This window comes from Ornithorhynchus anatinus, unplaced genomic scaffold (assembly GCF_004115215.2).
Source record: "Ornithorhynchus anatinus isolate Pmale09 unplaced genomic scaffold, mOrnAna1.pri.v4 scaffold_77_arrow_ctg1, whole genome shotgun sequence".
Taxonomy (NCBI): domain Eukaryota; kingdom Metazoa; phylum Chordata; class Mammalia; order Monotremata; family Ornithorhynchidae; genus Ornithorhynchus; species Ornithorhynchus anatinus.
In genome coordinates this window covers 608,754-628,675 of record NW_024396934.1, presented here as the reverse complement: position 1 = coordinate 628,675, position 19,922 = coordinate 608,754, and the positions used below count along the sequence as shown (strand labels likewise).

Sequence of the window (19,922 nt, the reverse complement as noted above, 5' to 3'; positions counted from 1 at the left end):
AGACTATGTCCTGAATTGATTTTTGTTCCCTCTTGTGAATAATAATAACTGTGGTATTTGTTAAGCATTTACTATGTACCAAGCACTGTGCTAGGAACTGGGGTAGATAGAAGGTAATCAGGTTAGACACTGTCCCTGTCCCACTTGGGGTTCACACACAGCCTAGTCAGACACTCAAGTTTCTTTTGCTGCTGCTGGGTCTCCAGGTCCTTATCTCTTTCAGTTTAGCACTACTTAATCAATCAGTGGGGTTTATTGAGAATTTACTGTGTGCAGAACTCTGAACTAAGACCTTGGGAGAGTACAATACAACAGAGTTGGTAGAACTCATCCATTTATTCATTCATTCATTCATTCAATCGCATTTCTCAAGTGTTTATTGTGCTTAAGCGCTTAGTACATAGCACTGTACTAAGCCCTTGGGGAAGAACAATGCCATAATAAACAGTGACAGTTTAATAAACAATAAACAGTGGGGCTGGGAGGTGCGGAGGAAGAGCAAAGAGATCAAGTTAGGGTGATGCAGAAGGGAGTGGGAGATGAGGAAAAGTGGGGCTTAGTCTGGGAAGGGCTCTTGGAGGAGACTTGCTTTCAATAAGGCCTCGAAGGGTGGGAGAGTAATTTTCTGTCAGATTAGAGGAGGGAGGGCATTCTGGGCCAGAGGCAGGACATTAACCAGGGGTTTGTGGTGAGACAGGTGAGATCGAGGCACAGTGAGAAGGTTAGCACCAGAGGAGCGAAGTATGTGAGCTGGACTATAGAAGAAGAAAAGTGAGGTGAGGTAGGAGGGAGCAAGGTGATGGAGTGCTTTAAAGCCAATGGTAAGGATTTTTTGATTTGAGATGGAAATAGATAGGCAACCACTGGAGATTTTTGAAGAGGGAGGTGAGATGACCTGAGCGTTTCTGTAGAAAGATGATCCAGGCAGCGGCATGAAGTATGGAGCAGAATGGGGAGAGACAGGAGGTTGGGAGGTCAGCAAAGACGTTGATGCAGTAATCTAGGCAGGATAGGATGAGCGACTGTATTACCGTGGTAGCAGTTTGGATGGAGAAGAAAGGGCAGATTTTAATGATGTGAAGGTGGGACTGACAGGATTTGTTGATGGATTGAAAACGTGGGTTGAATGAGACAGAGGAGTCAAGGATAATGCCAAGGTTATGGGGTTGTGAGACGGGAAGGATGGTGGTGCCATCTACAGTGACGGGAACGTCAGGTAGAGGACAGGGTTTAGGTAGGAAGATGAGCTCTGTTTTGGCCATGTTAAGTTTGAGGTGACGGGAGGACACCCAAGTAGAGATGTCTTGAAAGAGGGTGAGATGTGAGCCTGGAGAGAGGGAGAGAGATCAGAGGAGGAGATGTAGATTTGGGTTTCAGGTTCAAAGGCCACAGAGCCAAGTTGAGGCAGAAGGGAGAGGGAGCCGGGGAAAAGAGGGCTCAATCAGGGAAGGCCTCTTGGAGAAGATATGACCTTAATGAGGCTTTGAAAGTAGGGAGAGTGGTGGTCCAGCGTATTCATAGGGGGAAGGAGTTCCAGGCCAGAGGGAGGATGGGGGAAAGGGGCCAGTGGTGAGATAGAGGAGATCTACGTACAGTGAGTAGGTTGGTGTTAGAGTGAACTGTGTGGGCTAGGCTATAATAGGAAGCAGCATGATGTTGTGGATAGAGCACAGGCCTGGGAGTCAGGTCATCGGTTAAAATCCTAGCTCTGCCACCTGTTTGCTGTATGACCTTGGGTAAGTCACTTAACTTCTCTGTGCCTCAGTTATCTCATCTGTAAAATATGGGTTGAGACTTTGAGCCCCAGGTGGGACAAGGACTGTGTCCAACCCAGTTTTCTTGTATCCACCCCGGTGATTAGTACAATACCTGGCACACAGTAAGTGCTCAACAAATACCGTAATTATTAATACCATTATTATGGGAGAGCAACGAGGTAAGGTAGGAGGAGACAAGGAGATTAAGTGCTTTAAAGCCAGTGGTAAGGAGTTTCTGTTTGATGGGGAGGTGGATGGGCAACCACAGGAGGTCCTTGAGAAGTGGATAAACATGGACTGAACAGTTTTGTAGAAAAATGATCTGGGCAGTGGAGCGAAGTTTGGACTAAAATGGGGAGAGACAGAGAGTAACAGCACCAATATCTCAATATTTTCATATTCATTGTCTTTCCCCACCAGAGAGGACATGTCAAACTGCACCACAGTAATGGAATTCCTCCTGCTGGGGTTCTCGGAGGTCCGGGAGCTGCAGCAGGTCCATGCCACGCTGTTCCTCCTAGTCTACCTGGCGGCCCTGATGGGGAATCTCCTCATCTTTGCCGTCACCATCCTCGATCGGCACTCCACACCCCCATGTACTTCTTCCTCAGGAACCTGTCCATCCTCGACCTCTGCCTCATCTCCGTCACTGTCCCCAACTCAATCCTCAACTCCCTGACCGACCGTAGACCCATCTCTTTCCTGGGCTGTGTCCTTCAAGTGTTTTTCTTTATCTCATTTGCGTCGTCAAAGATCACCCTCCTCACATCGATGTCCTATGACCGCTACGTGGCCATCTGCTGCCCCCTGCACTACGAGGTCATCATGAACCCAAGGGCTTGTGGGAAGATGGCCACCACCTTCCTGGCTCAGAGGAGGCCTCTCTGGCATCATGCACTCAGCCACAGTCTCCTCTCTACCTTTCTGCAGAGTTAATGTGGTCCACCAGTTCTTCTGTGACATTCCCCAGCTCATGAGACTCTCTGGCTCTGAGGGCATGCTGCAGGAAGTGGGGGTCTGCACATCCCTTACCCTATTGGCTTTAATCTGCTTTGCGTTCATCGGCGTCTCTTATGTTCACATCTTCTGGGCTGTTCTGAAGATGCCATCAGTCGAGGACCAGGCCAAAACCTTCTCCACCTGCCTGCCCCATCTCGTTGTCGTCACCGTTAACAAGCAGCTTTGAGTATCTGAAGCCTCCCTCAGACTTCCCCTCGATGCCGGACCTGCTGGTGTCCGTGTTTTACACAGTGGTGCCCCCTGCCCTGAACCCCCTCTTCTACAGCTTGAGGAACAGGGACATGAAATCCGCCCTGGGGAGGGTGGCCTGGGGAAAACTGAGAAGCAGCATGGCAGCATGGCTCTAATCGATAGAGCTTGGGGCTGGGATTAGAAGGATCTGGGTTCTAGTCCTCGGCTCCTCACTTGTCTGCTGTGTGATCTTGGGCAAGTCACTTCACTTCTCTGTGCCTCAGGTTACCTCATCTATAAAATGGGGATGAAGACCTGGAGCCCCATGTGGGACATGGACTGTGTCCAAACTGAGTGGCTTATATCTACCCGGGAGGTTAACACAGTGCCTGGCACATAGAAAGTGCTTAACAAATACCACAAAGGAAAAAGCTACTCACCTAGAATAAAGTGCCCTCTTTCACTCTGAAAATTCTAGTCCTCCAAAGAATGATCATAATGTTTCATATTTGCTCAGACCTCCTTTAGGTTGAAGAGTGAGATATGAGATTCCTGAGGCTGACTGGCAACAGGTATTGATTTCACTGAAGGAAAGGATTGTCTCTAATTTGCTCTGCTGTACTCTGCCTCTTCCCTTTTTTCTTTTTCCTATCGCCTCAGCTGTCACCTTCTCCTCCAACTCCCAGTGTCCTCCTGCAGCCCTCAACTTCCTCCTCCAACCCCTAATTTCCTCCTCTAACCCTGAATTTTCCCCTCCCCAGATTCCTCCTCCAACCCCCAGCTTCCTACTCCATCACCTAGTTTTCTCTTCTAACCCCCAGCTTCTTCCTCTAACCTCTATCTTCCTCTTCCTCCTCTCCCCAACTTTCTCCTCTCAATCTTCTCCTCCTCCTCCCCCCAACCTACTCCTCTTTCTCCCAGCTGCTTCCTCCACTGGCCTGGGAGTCAAAAGGATCTGGGTTCTAATCCTTCCTCCACCACTTGTCTACTGTTTGGCCTTTGGCAAGTCACTTCACTTCCCTGTGGCTCAGTTACCACAGCTGTAAAATGGGGATTAAAACTGTGAGCCTCACGAGGGACATGGATTGTGTCCCACCTGATTAGATTGTATCTACGCCAGCATTTAGTAGAGTGCCTGGTGGCTAGTAAACACTTAATTAATACCACACAAAAGTAGTCTTGCAGACTGCTTTTCCTGGATCACCTAGAACTCCTGAAATTTAGGCCTCTCCCACCAACCCAAAATCAGGAATCCAGAAGCAGTAAGATGAAATGCTACACTATCTCATGGTTGACCCCTCACCTACATCCTGCCTCTGGCCTGAAACTTTATAACTGACAGATGATCCCTCTCTCCGCCTTCAAAGTCACCCTCAAATCACATCTCTTCTAATAGGCCTTCCCTCTCTAAACTCTGATGTCCCCTACTCCCTCTCTCTTCTCTGTCACCCTTGCACTTGGATTTGTACCCTTTATTCACCCCTCCCTTCAGCACTTATGCCTATATCTGTAATTTATTTTAATGTCTGTCTCCCCCTCTAGACTATAAGCCCCCTGTGGGCAAGGAATGTGTCTACCAGCTCTGTTTTATTGCATTCTCCCAAGTGCTTAGTACAGTGCTCTGTGCACAGTAAGTGCTCAATAAATGCCACTGATTGATGTCCACTCCTCCCTCAGCACTTATGTATACATTCTTATAACCTGCCATTTCCTCATCTGTAATTTATTTTAATGTCTGTCTCTCCCTCTAGACTCTAATCTCATTGTGGACAGGGAATGTGTCTGCCAACTCTGTTGTATTGTACTCCTCCAAGTGCCTAGTACAGTGCTCTGCATACATTAAGTACTAAATAACTATAGACTGACTGATCTCCTAAGGTCGGGTTTTCATTACAAGAAAATGAAACTTTTAAAATGAATAAAGAAAAGAAGTGCTGCCTTGTTACCCGTGCTTCACAACATGAGAAGCAGCATGGCTTAGTGGACAGAGCATGGGCCTGAGAGTCAGAAGAACGTGGGTTCGAATTCCAGCTCCTCCACTTGTCTTATGTGTGACCTTGGGCAAGTTACTTAACTTCTCTGTGCCTCAGTTCCCTCATCTGTAAAATGGGAATTAAGACTGTGAGCCCCATGTGGGACAATGAGCCCCATGTGGGACAAGGGACTGTGTCCAACCTAACTTATATCTACCCCCATGCTTGATAAAGTGTTTGATACATAGTAAGTGCTTAACAAATGCAACAATAATAAGGATGATAATAATGAGCTCACACTTGCTCTTATTCTGGTTTATGGTTTATATATTTTGGTTTATATATTTGAATGTTCATTTAATAACCAAGCAGAAAAATAATGACCCCACCCTCCTTTCATTCTTTTCCCCTCTGGCAACAGAAACCAAAGTTACTGGAAAACAAGGGTGAATTCATCCTATCTAAATCTGAGTCTGATGGAAGATGAACCTCGGGACTGCCTTCTTTACATGCCAATAACACGGTATGAGCAGACCCATGAAAGATACAGTAGTAATAATGTAAATGAAGTATTAAATTAAAAATGTATTAAATGAAGTTAATAAGTAAAATGGTGAATAAATTGTCCAAGGTACTCAACAACAGGGCAGGCAGAGAAATGAAGGGCAGAGGAACCCCTCTCCCCCTCTCCCTCTGCATCCCACTCTCTCCCAGGCCAGGACGATGTTTACTATTTATTGTGTGCAGAGTACTGTACTATGCACACAGGGCGGAGCAATGCAACAAATACTGCCACCACCACCATTATTATCCTTCAATCAGTAGTATTTATTGAGTAATTACTGTTCAAAGCACTGTACTAACCGCCTAGGACAGTACAATACAACAAATACTGATACGACCACCATCACCACTATTCTTCTATTACTATCAGTCATTAGCATTTATTGAACAATTACTGTGCAGAGCACTGTACTAAGCGCTTAGGAGAGTACAATACAACAAATACAGCTACGACCACCATAACTACTATTCCTCTGTTACTATCAATCAATAGTATTTTTTGAACGCTTGCTGTGGGCAAGTCAATCTGCTAAGTGTTTGAGAGAGTACAATACAAGAAATACTACTACTACTACCATCACCTTTTTTACTACTACCACCACCATAACCACTGCTACTACTATAATAATAATAATAGTACTTGTTAAGCGCTTACTATGTGCCAAGCACTGTTCTAAGTACCGGGAGTGGGGGGGGGGTGTCGGGAAGCTAATCAGGTTGGACACAGTCCCTGTCCCATATGGTGCTCACAGTCTTCCTCTCCATTTTACAGTTGAGGGAACTGAGGCCCAGAGAAGTGAAGTGACTTGCCCAAGGTCGCCCAGCAGACAAGTGGTGGAACCGGGATTAGAACCCAGATCCTTCTGCTCACAGGCCCATGCTCTATCCACTAAGCCATGCTGCTACTACCTCACCTGCTATGGATCAAACCGTAGTAGTTATTGAACACATCTGTGTGCAAAGCACTGTACTAAGTGCTTGGGAGAGTACAATATAGTAATACTGCCACCACTACTACTACTACCTCACCTACTATCACTCGAGCAATCAGTGGTATTTATTGAGCACTTACTGTGTGCAGAACACTACTTGGGAGAGTACAGTACAAGAAATTCTGCTACTATTCATTCATTCATTCATTCATTCATTCAATCAATCACATTTATTGAGTGCTTATTGTGTGCAGAGCACTGTACTAAGCGCTTGGGAAGTACAATTCAGCAACAAATAGAGACAATCTCAGCCCACAAAGGGCTCACAGTCCAGAAGAGGGGAAGACAGACATCAAAACAAGTAAACAGGCAACAGTAGCATTATTATAAATGAATATAATTACAGATAAATAATATCTATAAAATATAAAATAATATAAAATAAAGTATCTATAAAATATATAAAATGAATAAGAATTGTAATTATAAATATGTACATATGTACACAAGTGCTGTGAGGTGTGAAGAGTGCGGTCTATCACCATCTTTACTACTACTATTCCTACTACTACCTCAGCTAGTATTAATCAATCAATGGTATTTATTGAGCACTTACTGCATGCGGAGCATTGTACCTAACACTTGTCAGCTGTGTGACCTTGGGCAAGTCACTTAACTTCTCTGTGCCTCAGTCACCTCATCTGTAAAATGGGGATTAAGACTGTGAGCCTCATGTGGGACAACCTGATTACCCTGTATCTACCCCAGTGCTTAGAACAGTGCTCTGCACATAGTAAGCGCTTAACAAATACCAGCATTATTATCAACACTTGGGAGAGTACAATCCAACAGCGTTGGTAGACACATTCCCTGCCCACAACAAGCCTACAGTCTAGAGAGGGAGATGGACAGGATAAGTAAACCTGAATGTATCTTACCACCTTCCCATGAGAAGCAATCAGTCGATGTTTACTTATTGAGCCCTACTTATGTGCAGAGCACTGTTCTAAGCAGTTGGGAGAGTACAGTACAAGAGAAGGATCAGACATGTTCCCTGCCCATAATGAGCTTACAGTCTAGAGGGTGAGACAGACATTAATATGAATAAATAACTTCTAATAAATAATTTAAATTTACATACATAAATGATGTAGAGTTGAGGCTAGGGCGAATAGCAAATGTGTCCAGTGGTCACAGATCTAAGTTCATAGATGACACAGAAGGGAGAGTGAGCTGGGGAAAAGAGGGCTTAATCAGGGAAGGCTTCACCTTATTGAAGGCACATCTCCTCCAAGAGACCTTCCCTGACTAAGCCTCCCATCCTCTTCCCCCACTCTGCATCCCCCAGACTTGTTCCCTTTTTTCTTCCCCCCTCCCAGCCCCATAGCACTTATGTACATATCTGTAATTCATTCATTTATATTAATGTCTGTCTCCACTGCCTCTAGACTCTAAGCTCACTGTGAGTAAGGAATTTGTCTATTGTTGTACTGTGGTCTCGCAAGCACTTAGTACAGTGCTGGGCACACAGTAAGTGCTCAAAAAAAAAAGACGATTAAATGAATGAATGAATGGGCAGCCATTGGATGTTCTTGAGGAGTGTTGAGACATGAACTGAATTTTTTGTTGATAAATGATTCATGCAGCAGACCGAAGTATGGATTGGAATGGGGAGATACAGGAGGCTGGGAGGTCAGTGAGGAGGCAGATACACAGAATAGGATAAGTGCTTGGATCAGCATAGTAGCAGTTTGGGTGGAGAGGAAAGGGCAGATTTTAACAATGCTGCTAAGGTAGAAGCGACAGGATTTGGTGACACTGAATCTGTGGGTGGAATGAGAGAGATGAGCCGAGGACAACACCAAGGTTACAGGGGCGAAGACTGAGAGGATGGTGGTGGTGTCTACGGTGGTGGGAAAAGCGTGGAGGACAGGGTTTGGGTGGGAAGACAAGACATTCAGTTTTACACATGTTTAATTTGAGGTGTCAGTGGGACATTCAAATAGATATGTCTTGAAGGCAGGAGGAAATGCTAGATTGCAGGGAATGTATCATCAGTCACCTCAAGAAACTAGGACATTTGAAAGATTTGTTCAGGATATGTCAGCATGCACCCAAAGGTGGTTGAAGAAAAAAAAAAATCTACTGATGCACCCCAGAAATGAATTGCTTAAAATATCTGGTTAATTTGCCAGTTGGAAGTCTCTTCCAAGTTGCAATTTATTATGGTCTCCTGCAAGAATCAGAAGAGGATTCAGACCTGTTTAGAACAGTGCTCTTAAGATGAGTACAAGCTCACTTCTCACAGTGACATTCGGAGATGGTTAGTCTTTTGTCTCACCTCAAAAGACTTGTCAGTTCAGCAAAGCAAGTTGCTTTACTACCATCTTTTTACATACTTCTTGAAGTTAAACTCTGTGAGTTGACAGTATGAGTAAACTTATTACAAACTGAAATAGGGCTATCACATTTTTCTAGTCTTAGAGGTAAAGAAAGTTGTTTGTACTAAGTACTTGGGAGAGTACACTCTAGCAGAGTTGGCAGACACGTTCTCTGCCCACAACGACCTTATAGTATAGAGGGGGAGAGAGATGATTCATTCATTCATTTAATCATATTTATTGGGCGCTTACTATTTGCAGAGCACTGTACTAAGCACTTGGAATGTACAATTTGGCAACAGATAGAGGCAACTTCTGCCCAACAATGGGCTCAAAGTCTAAAAGGGGGAGACAGACAGAAAAACAAAACAAGTAGTCAGACATCAATACCATCAAAGACGATCAAACGATCAATCAATCAATGGCATTTATTGAGTGTTTACTGTGTGCAGAGCACTGTACTAAGTGTTGGGAGAGTTCAATACAATGACATAGGGGATAAAGCACGGGCCTGGGAGTCAGAAGGTCATAGATTCTAATCCTGGCTCCATCACCTGTCTGCTTGGTGACCTAGGGCAAGTCGTTTCACTTCTCTGTGCCTCAGTTATCTCATCTGTAAAATAGAGATTGAGGCTGTGAGCCCCAGATGTGACAGGGACTGTGTCCAACCTGATTTTCTTGTATCTACCCTTGCACTTAGGACAGTGCCTGGCAGAGAGTAAAAGCTTAATAAATACCATTATTATTATTATTATTAATAATTATACAATAGAGTTGGTAGACATGATCTCTGCCCACGGTGAGCTTACAGTCTAAAGGAGGAAACAAACATTCATATGAATAAATACATTATGGATATACACCTAAGTGATGGGCTGAGGGAAGGTTGCCAATCCAAGTGCAAAGGTGACACAAAAGGGAGAGGGAGAAGAGGAAACAAGGGTTTAGTCACGGAAGACCTCTTGGAGGAGGTGTGCCTTCAATAACGCTTTGAAAGTGGGAAGACTGATTGTTTGTCAGATATGAAGGGAGAGTCTGTTCCAGGCCAGAGGCATGACGTGTCACACAATACGTGTCACCAGTCACTTTTATGATGTTACGAAACCAGAAGTTTGTTTTTCCAGAGTGTTAATGCCTTACCTAATCACAGACAAAATAGGGAATATTTTGAGGGTCTACCAGGAGGAGTCTACAGTTGGTGTTTATTTGACTTGAATTAGGAAGTCAGGGACCCTGGGAACTGGTGAGAGACCAAGGTATTCATTTCTTCCAAGAAATCCCTCCCGCCTGGTTAACAATCAGTGGTATTTATTGAGTACTTACTGTGGTCAGAGCACTGCATTAAATGCTTGGGCCAGTATACTCCAACACAGTTGGTACACACATTCCCTGCCTACAACAAGCTTACAGTCTAGAGAATACATCCCATTTATTTCCAAAATTGCATCCTTTGGTAACCAAGCAGTGTGCCCTCATGAAAAGAACATGGGCCTAGGAGACAGAGGACTTCAGTTCTAATTCCAGTTCTGCCAATTGCTTGCTGTGTTACCTTGGGCAAGTCATTTAACTTCTCTCTGCCTCAATTTCCTCAGCTATAAAATGGGGATTTGATACTTGTTCTCCCACCTACTTAGACTGTTGGACAGGGACTGTGTCTAACTGGATTCCTCTAAACCGTACGCTTCCTGTGGATAGGGAACATGCCTACCCACTCTGCTATATTGTACTCTCCTAAGCACTTAGTACAGGGCTCTGCCCACAGTAAGTGCTCAATAAATGCCATTGATTGATTGGTTGATTGGGTTCCATCACGATTTTCCCACCAGGGATGCCTGCCATTCTTTCTCCAGTGCTCCCGGGGGAACCATTTGAGAACTCTCTCTCCAGGGCTCCCAGGGGCTTAGTGGATAGAGCTTGGGCCTGGGAGTCAGAAGGACCTGGATTCTAATCCCAGCTCCACCACTCATCTGCTCTGTGACCATGGACAAGTCACTTAACTTCTCTGGGCCTCAGTTCCCTCATCTGTAAAATGGGGATTAAGACTGTGATCCTTATGTGAGAGAGGGACTGCATCCAGTCCGCTTAGCTTGTAGTAAGCATTTAAGAAACATCATCATTATTATTAACCATATGGGAACTCTCTTTCCAGTGCTCCCAGGGGAACCATGTGAGAACAAGTCATATCGCTGGGATTCTATGAGGGATCCTTGATGGAAAGAAGAGATTATCTTTTCCACAACTCCTCATTCTCCGGTCGCTGTGAATCATCAGGAATGGACTCAGGGCTGAGAAGGTCAGTGAAAAAACCACATGGCTGTTCACCGGCGCTGGATAATTCTCTTTCCTATTTAGCAAAACACTGAACATGATTGACTGCCGTCCATAGAGGAGGATGTAGAGGGTGACCAGGGCCACGACCCTCTTGGCCACCCTGACCTCGGGCATCACCCCGGGGGGGCGTCCAGGCACGCGGAGGTGTTGGACCTGCCAGTGCTGTCTTTGCAGGACCCACACCGTGTAGCTACTGGCTGTGCACATCAGAACCACGAAGAAGAGATCTCTGAGGGAGAGAACAATTGCATTCAACAAGGTGGTTGCTGCACTGACAGGGACCTCTGTGCAATATTTCAGATCCAGCGTGCTTCGAAAACTGGAGCCGTTCCGGGGACCTGTCACATACATCGGTGCGCCCGCTCCTACAAACAGATTGAAGATCCAGGAGAGGAAACAGGAGGGGAGAATAGCTCTTTGTAACTTCAACTTGATCCGGGCCCACCCGGGAATGCCGGGGCTGATGGTGACTGCTTGGAAGATGCTCAGGAGGCAGGTGGTGCAGATGGCCAGACCCCGGGCCACACGGTACAGGTACATGAGGAGTTTACAGCCGACATCGTCCAGAAAATTCCCCAGCCCCCAAACTGACATGGTCTCCGGGATCCCGAGGGTGAGAAGGATGAGCAGATTGGCCAGTCAGCTGGGTGAGGATCAGGTCTGAGGAACTGAACTTGTGGCTGATGGGGACCATGCAGGTATAAAACAGGAGGAGGTATCCATTCACTGATATCCCAGTGCTCACCTGAAAGAGCATCAAGATTCCAAAGGAGGTGACGCTGGGGTCCATTCACCAGGATTCTCTATCACAATAGAGGTGGCCTCCTGGAGAGGAACCAAGGGAGAGAGGAAGTGAAAGAGAGAGAGGCAAAGAGAGAGAGAGAGCTGCTGTCCTTGGGAGAGGGGAAGAGCTGTCATTGGAGAGAGATAGAGAAGTTGTCATTAGAGAGAGAGAGAGAAGCTGTCATTGCAGGAGGGAGAGAGCTGTCATTGCAAGAGGGAGAGAGAAGCTGTCATTGGAGAGGGCGAGAGAAAGCTGTCACTGGGAGAGGGAGAGAAAAGTTCTCATTGGAGAGGGAGAGAGAAGCTGTCAATGGGAGAGAGAGAGAAGCTGTCATTAGGACCTATGACCTACCCCAAACCAAGTTGTCATGAAGTGAAGAAAGAAACAATAACATCTGGTGTGTCACTTATTTGTTGTATCATAGTCACTACCAATTTGCCAAAATTCCAACATCAGGTTGGGGCTGAGGATGAAGGCGATATTGTATCAGGACCACTTCTTCCTGTAAGCCTCCTGATTGGCCATTGAGTCCCTGGGCATTAATCAATCAATGATATTTATTGAGTGCTTACTGTGTGCAGAGCAGTGTGATAAGCACTTGGGAGAGTACAATGCGACAGGTGGTAGACACATTCCCTGCCCATGATGAGCTTGCAGTCTAGAGTGAATCAATCAATCGTTTAATGATATTTATCGAGGAGTTACCACGTGCAGAGCACTGTTCTAAGGGCTTGGGAGAGTTGATCCCAGCCCCAATGAGTTTATAGCTATATATATAGCATATATATGTGTGTGTGCCTGTTTATATATATATGTATATATACATATATATATATATAGTTTATAGGGGGAGTCACACATTAAAATATGTTAGGGATGGGGAAATAAGTGTAAGAATATTTACATAAGTGCTGTGGGACTGGGTTGAATGTCAATGTCAATGGCAGCTGTACTACTAAATAATGAAAGCTGTGGTATCTGTTAAGTGAGAAGCAGCGTGGTTCAGTGGAAAGAGCACGGGCTTTGGAGTCAGGGCTCATGAGTTCGAATCCCAACTCTGCCACTTGTCGGCTGTGTGACTGTGGGCAAGTCACTTAACTTCTCTGTGCCTCAGTTCCCTCATCTGTAAAATGGGGATTAAGACTGTGAGCCCCACGTGGGACAACCTGATTCCCCTATGTCTACCCCAGCGCTTAGAACAGTGCTCAGCACATAGTAAGCGCTTAACAAATACCAACATTATTATTATTATTATTATGATTAGTCCAAAGAGTGTACTGAGCACTGAGGTAGACACAAGATAATCAGGTTGGACATAGTCCCTGTCCCCATAGAGCACACACTCTAAAAGGGAAGGAGAATAGGCATTGAATCCCCCTTTTGCAGATGAGGTAACTGGAACACAGAGAAGTGAAATGACTTCCCCAAGGTTGCACAGCAGGCAAGTGGTGGAACTGTAATTAGAACACAGGTCCTTCTGACTCCCAGGCTCGTGCTCTAACCATGAGGCCACACTGCAGTGCTCAGGGGTTCCAGGGTGGCTTTTAGTGGTGGGGCTTTCCTGATTTCCCACATATTCCCCACATATTCAATCCATCACTAAATCCTGACAGTCCCACCATCACATCACTAAAATCCACCCTTTCCTCTCCCTCCAAACTGCTACCATGTTAATACAACCACTCATCCTATCGCTCCTGGATTACTGCATCAGGCTCCTTGGTGACCTCCCAACCTCCTGTCTCTCCCCACTCCATTCCATACTTCACTCTGCTGCCCGAATCATTTTTCTACAAAAATGTTTAGGGTATGTTTTCCCACTCCTCAAAAAACTCTAGTGGTTACCCATCCATCTCTGCATCAAACAAAAACTCCTCACCATTGGCTTCGAAACACTCGATCACCTTGCCCCCTCCTACATCACCTCACTACTCTCCTACTACAGCCCAGCCTGCACATTTCACTCTAATGCTAACCTTCTCACCGATCTTGTCTATCTTGCTGTCGATCCTTCTCCCATGTCTTGCCTCTCTGGCCTGGAACTCCCTTCCTCCTCAATTCCAACAGACAGTGACTCTGCCACCTTCAAAGCCTTACTGAAGGCACATCTCCTCCAGAAGGCTTTCCTAAGCCTCCTTTTCCTCTTCTCCCAATCCCTTCTGCGCCACCCTGACTTTCTCCCTTTGTACTTCCCCCTCGCAGCCCCGCAGCACTTATGTACATATCTGTAATTTATTTATTTATATTAATGTCTGTCTCCCCACCTCTAGAGGAGCAGCATGGCATAATGGATAGAGCAAGGGCCTGCGCTTTTGAAGGTCATGGGTTCTAGTGTTGGCTTCCCCAGTTGTCTGCTGTGTGACCTTGGGCAAGTCGCTTCACTTCTCCGTGCCTCAGTTACCTCCTCTGTAAAAGGGGGATCGAGACTGTGAGCCCCATGTGGGACAGGGACTGTATCTAACCCGATATGTTGTATCCACCCCAGAGTTTAGTACAATGCCTGGTGCACACAGTAAGTGCTTAACAAATACCATAATAATAATTATTATTATTAGACTATAAGCTCATTGTGGCCAGGGAATGTGTCTGTTTATTGTTGTAAAGTGCTCTCCCAAGCTCTTAGCACAGTGTTCTTCAAACAGTAAGTGCTCAATAAATATAATTGAATGAATGAATGATTTCAGCATGCAATTGGGCGATGTGATGTCAGTGATGGGTTTTTTTTTTCTCTGACGATTTGGACCTGAAAGAAGAATAATACTAATAACTGTGGTACCATTATGGTATTTTTCAAGTGCTTACTGTGTCCCAAACACTGGACTAAACACTGGGGAATATATATGAGAATCAGGTCCCACACAGGGCTCACAGTTTAAGTTGGAGTGATAACGGGTATTGAATTACCATCTTTTAGACAGTGAGCCCGTTACTGGGCAGGGATTGTCTCTATCTGTTGCTGAATTGTACATTCCAAGTGCTTAGTACAGTGCTCTGCACATAGTAAGCGCTCAATAAATATGATTGAATGAATCTTACAGATGAGGGAGCTGAGGTACAAAGAAGTGAAGTGATTTGCTCAAGGTCACACAGCAGGCACGGGGCAAATCCAGGATTAGAACCCTGATCCTCTGACTCCACAGTCTGTGCTTTTTCTGCTAAACCACACTGACTTTCCTGGAAGGAGGCTTTGTGGGGCAAGAAATCAATGTCAATCAGTGGTATTTATTGAGCACTTGTGTTATGCGGAGCACCATTCTAAGGGCTTGGGAGAGTACAATATAACAGAATTAGCAGACACATTCCCTGCCCATAATGAACTTACATTCTAGAGGGGTAGGCAAACATTAGTATGACTATTAAGTCATTTATAACGAATAATAATAAGTGCTGTGGGGTTGGTGGGACAAATATCAGATGTCCAGAAGTCATAGATCCAAGTGCATAGATGATGGAGAAGGGAAAGTGAGCAGGAAAAAGAGGGCTTAATCAGGTAATGACTGGTGTTGGTGAAATCTACACTCGACATATTTCTAAAACCCTAATTACTAGTGGATACATTTTCATGCTTACACAGCATGGAGGAATCAGGTGAGAAGCAGTGTGGCTTAGTGGATAAAGTATGGGCCTGGGAGTCTGAAGGACCTGGGGTCTAATCCCGGCTCCACCACTTATCTGCTCTGTGACCTTGGGAAAGTTATTGTATTTTTCTGTGCCTCAGTTACCTCAACTGTAAAATGGGGATTAAGAGTGTGAGCCCCTTGTGGGACAGGGGCAGTGTCTGACCTGATTAACTTGTATCTACCCCAGTAAATAGACTAGTTTTTGGCACATAGTAAGTGCCTAACAAATACTATACTATTACTGTTATTGGGGGGGAATTATTAGAAGGTAGAGGTGGAGTAGAGTCAGGGGGCAGGGCTGAGCAAACAGAGCAAACCCAAACATCTCCTCCCGCCCCCCCCATCACCCCACCTCGCTCCCTTTGCTCTACCACCCTCCCCAAAGCACTTGTCTATATATGTACATATTTATAATTCTATTTGTAATTCTATTTATATCAATTTATTATTCTATTTATTTATATTGATGCTACTAATGTTTGGTTACTTGTTTGGATGCCTGTCTCCCCCCTTCTAGACTGTGAGCCCGTTGTGGGCAGGAATTGTCTCTGTTGCTGAATGGGACTTTCCAAGCACTTAGTACAGTGCTCAGTAAATACGAATGAATGAATGAATGAATGAATGAATGAATGAATGAATGAATCTCAGTCCCTTCCTCAGACAACTGTGCCTCATTTGTGAGAAACAGTGTGGCTTAGTGGAAAGAGCATGGGCTTGGGAGTCAGAGGTTGTGGGGTCTAATCCCAACTCCACCACTTGCCAGCTGTGTGACTTTGGGCAAGTCACTTAACTTCTCTGTGCCTCAGTTACCTCATCTGTAAAATGGAGATGAAGACTGTGAGCCCCACATGGGGCAACCTGATGACCTTGTATCTACCCCAGTGATTAGAACAATGCTTGGCACATAGTAAGCACTTAACAGGTACCATTATTATTATTATTATTACTATTTGTATCCAGGAGGGATAGCAGGAAATTCTGTGGAATAAGGTGGCAGGATCAACGTGTCCTGGAGTTTAAATCCCCCATCTTCATCCCACCTCCCATCTTTCACTCTCCACCCCTCCAAGTCAGGCTCCTTTCTTGGAGACCTTACCCAGTTCAACCACATAATGAGTCCAAAACATGGCTAGTGTATCCCGCTCAATCATCTCTGTTCCTCCTCCCGACCCTGAAATTCCTCTAACAGAGAGTTGCCTCCCTGTTTGAGAAGCAGCATGGCCTAATGGAAAGAGCTAGTGCCTGGGAGTCCAAGGACCTGGGTTCTAATCCCACTCTATGACTGGTCAGCCAGTCAGTTGTATTTACTGAGCACTTACTACGTGCAGAGCATAGTACTATTGAGCACTTGGGAGAGGACAATGCAGTAATATCACAGACACATTCCCTGCCCATAATGAGCTTCTGCTGTATGACTTAGGCAAGTCACTTCATTTCTCTTTGCCTCATTTCCCTCATCTGTAAAATGGGGATTCAATCCCTGTTCTTCCGCCTACTTAGACTGGGATCCCCATGTATATCCTGTAGCTACCCCAGTGCTTAGTACACTGTTTGGTACACAGTAAGTACTTACCTTGTCAGCTGTGTGACTTTGGGCAAGCCACTTAACTTCTCTGTGCCTCAGTTACCTCATCTGTAAAATGGGGATTAAAACTGTGAGCCCCACATGGGACAACCTGATCACCTTGTATTCCCCCAGCACTTAGAACAGTGCTTTGCACATAGTAAGCGCTTAAAAAATACCATTTTAAAAAAACGAAGTATTGGCTTGAGAGTCAGAAGTACTTAGGTTCTATTCCTGGTTCTGTTGTATGACCTTGCGCAAGTCATGAACTTTTCTGTGCCTTGGTTACCTCATCTGTAAATTGTGGATTCAATATCTGTTCTTTCTACTTAGACTGTGAACCCCATGTGGGACAGGGATAACTTATATCGACCCCAGCACCTAGAACAGTGCTTGACATATAATTAGTTTTTTAACAAATATTATAACAACAATAATAATAATGACAATGATGATGATAATAAACTCCTACTCACGTATCTCCATTGCTCCTACAACCTGTGAGGGCAAAATCAAGGATAGTCAGACTGGCAGAAGAAGGGTGAGGCAGTATTTATAAGCTTCCATTCTCATATCTCCCCTCCTTCTGGTGATGATTTTTGGGTGTGTGTGTGTGTGTGTGAATGAGTGCACCACTGAAGCATGAATCCATTCTGACAGTTCCAGTGGGACATTTATGACAATTCCCAGAATCCCCTCCCCACTGCCTGATAAACTCAACATGTCCCAAACTGAGCTCCTTATCTTCCCTTCCAAGCCCTGTCCTATTCCTGACTTCCCTATCACTGTGGATGATACGACCATCTTTCCCATCTCTCAAGCCCGCAACCTCGGTGTCATCTTTGACTCGGCTCTCTCATTCACCCCACACATCCAATCCGTCACCAAGACCTGCCAGTCTCAACTTTATAATATCGCCAAGATCCACCCTTTCCTCTCCACCCAAATGGCTATCTTACTGGTACAGGCTCTCATAATATCCCGGCTGGATTATTGTGTCAGCTTTCTCTCTGATCTCCCTTCCTCCTGTCTCTCCCCACTGCAGTCTATTCTTCATTCCGCTTCCCGGCTCATCTTCCTGCAGAAACGCTCTGGGCATGTCACTCCCCTTCTTAAAAACCTCCAGTGGTTGCCTATCAACCTTCGCATGAAACAAAAACTTCTCACTCTAGACTACAAGGCTCTCCATCACCTTGCCCCCTCCTACCTCTCATCCCTTCTCTCTTTCTACTGCCCACCCTGCATGCTTCGCTCTTCTGCCGCCCACCTCCTCCCCGTCCCCCGTTCTCGCCTATGCCGCTGTCAATCCCTGGGCCACGTCCTCCTGCTGTCCCGGAATGCCCTCCCTCCTCACCTCCACCAAACTATTTCTCTTCCCCTCTTCAAAGCCCTACTGAGAGCTCACCTCCTCCAAGAGGACTTCCCAGATTGAGCTTCCCCTTTTCCCTCTGCTCCCTCTGCTGCCTCTCCCCTCTTTACCTCCCCTAAGCTAAGCCCCCTTTCCCCCCCTTTCCCTCTGCTCCTCCCCCTCTCCCTTCCCCTCCCCTCAGCACTGTGCTCGTCCGCTACTCATTTGTATATATTTTCATTACCATATTTATTTTGTTAATGAGATGTACATCCCCTTGATTCTATTTATTGCTATTGTTTTTGTCTGTCTCCCCTGATTAGACTGTAAGCCCGTCAATGGGCAGGGACTGTATCTATTGCCGATTTGTACATTCCAAGTGCTTAGTACAGTGCTCTGCACATAGTAAGCCCTCAATAAATATGAATGAATGAATGAATGAATGAATGAATTATCTGGGATTCAGTAATCTCTGAGATTTTCCCTCTTGACATGAGGTGGTGAAGAGTGACCCATGGAGAGACAGGGCAGGGCTGCCTCTGAAAGGACCTGGAAATTTCCTATTTCCTATCCAGCATGGCCTAGTAGAAACTCAGAGGACCTGGTTTCTAATTCCAGCTTTGCCACTTGACAGCTGTGTGACTTTGGGCAAATCACTTCATTTCTTTGGGTGTCAGTTTCTTCAATCAGTGCCATTTAAGTGGTAACTAAGCACTTGGGAGAGTACAATATAACAGATTTGGTAGATACATTCCCTATCCACATTGTTAAATGTTTTTTCTCCCCACTACATAGACTGTGAAACCAATGAGTGACAAGAAATATGGCTCTGTTTTTTGTTTTTTTTTGTGGTATTTGTTAAGTGCTTACAGTGTGCTAGGCACTCTACTAAACATTGGGGCAGATACAAGGTAATCAGATAGGACAGCATAGTCCCTGTCCCTCATGGGGCTCACAGTCTTAATCCCCATTTATCAGATGAGGTAACTGAGATCCAGAGAAGTGAAGTGACTTGCCCAAGGTCACACAGCAGACAAGTAGTGGAGCCGGGATTAGAACCCTGGTCCTCTGGCCCTCAGACCGGTGCTCTTTCCACTAAGCCACACTTTTTTTTAAAAATGATATTTGTTAAACGGTTACTGCACTATACTAAATGCTGGGGTAGGTGTAAGCTAATCAGGTTGGACTCATTTCCTGTCCCTCATGGGGCTGACAGTTTTAATCCCCATTTCGTTGACAAGATAAGTGAGGAACAGAGAAGTGAAGTGACCTGTCCAAAATCACACAGCAGACAAGTGACAAAGCTGAGATTTGAAGCCAGGTCCTTTGGCCCTCAGGCCACACTGCTTTCCTAAATCTAACCTGATTATCTTGTATCAACCCCAGCTCCAGCTCTTTTGGCACATAGAAAGTGCTTAACAATTAAGAGAGTGTTTGCCGAACTCCAAGAAAAAAGCCTTCAAACCCGAGTTCCTGT

At 45.3% G+C, this 19,922-nt stretch overlaps 2 pseudogenes; one reads left to right on the top strand and one right to left on the bottom strand.

Annotated features, from left to right (window-relative positions):
* The first annotated feature begins 2,184 nt into the window (after window positions 1-2,184).
* On the top strand, window positions 2,185-2,943 carry LOC107547496 (annotated as a pseudogene).
* ORNANAV1R-PS3974 (vomeronasal 1 receptor ornAnaV1R-ps3974 pseudogene) lies at window positions 11,019-11,919 on the bottom strand (annotated as a pseudogene).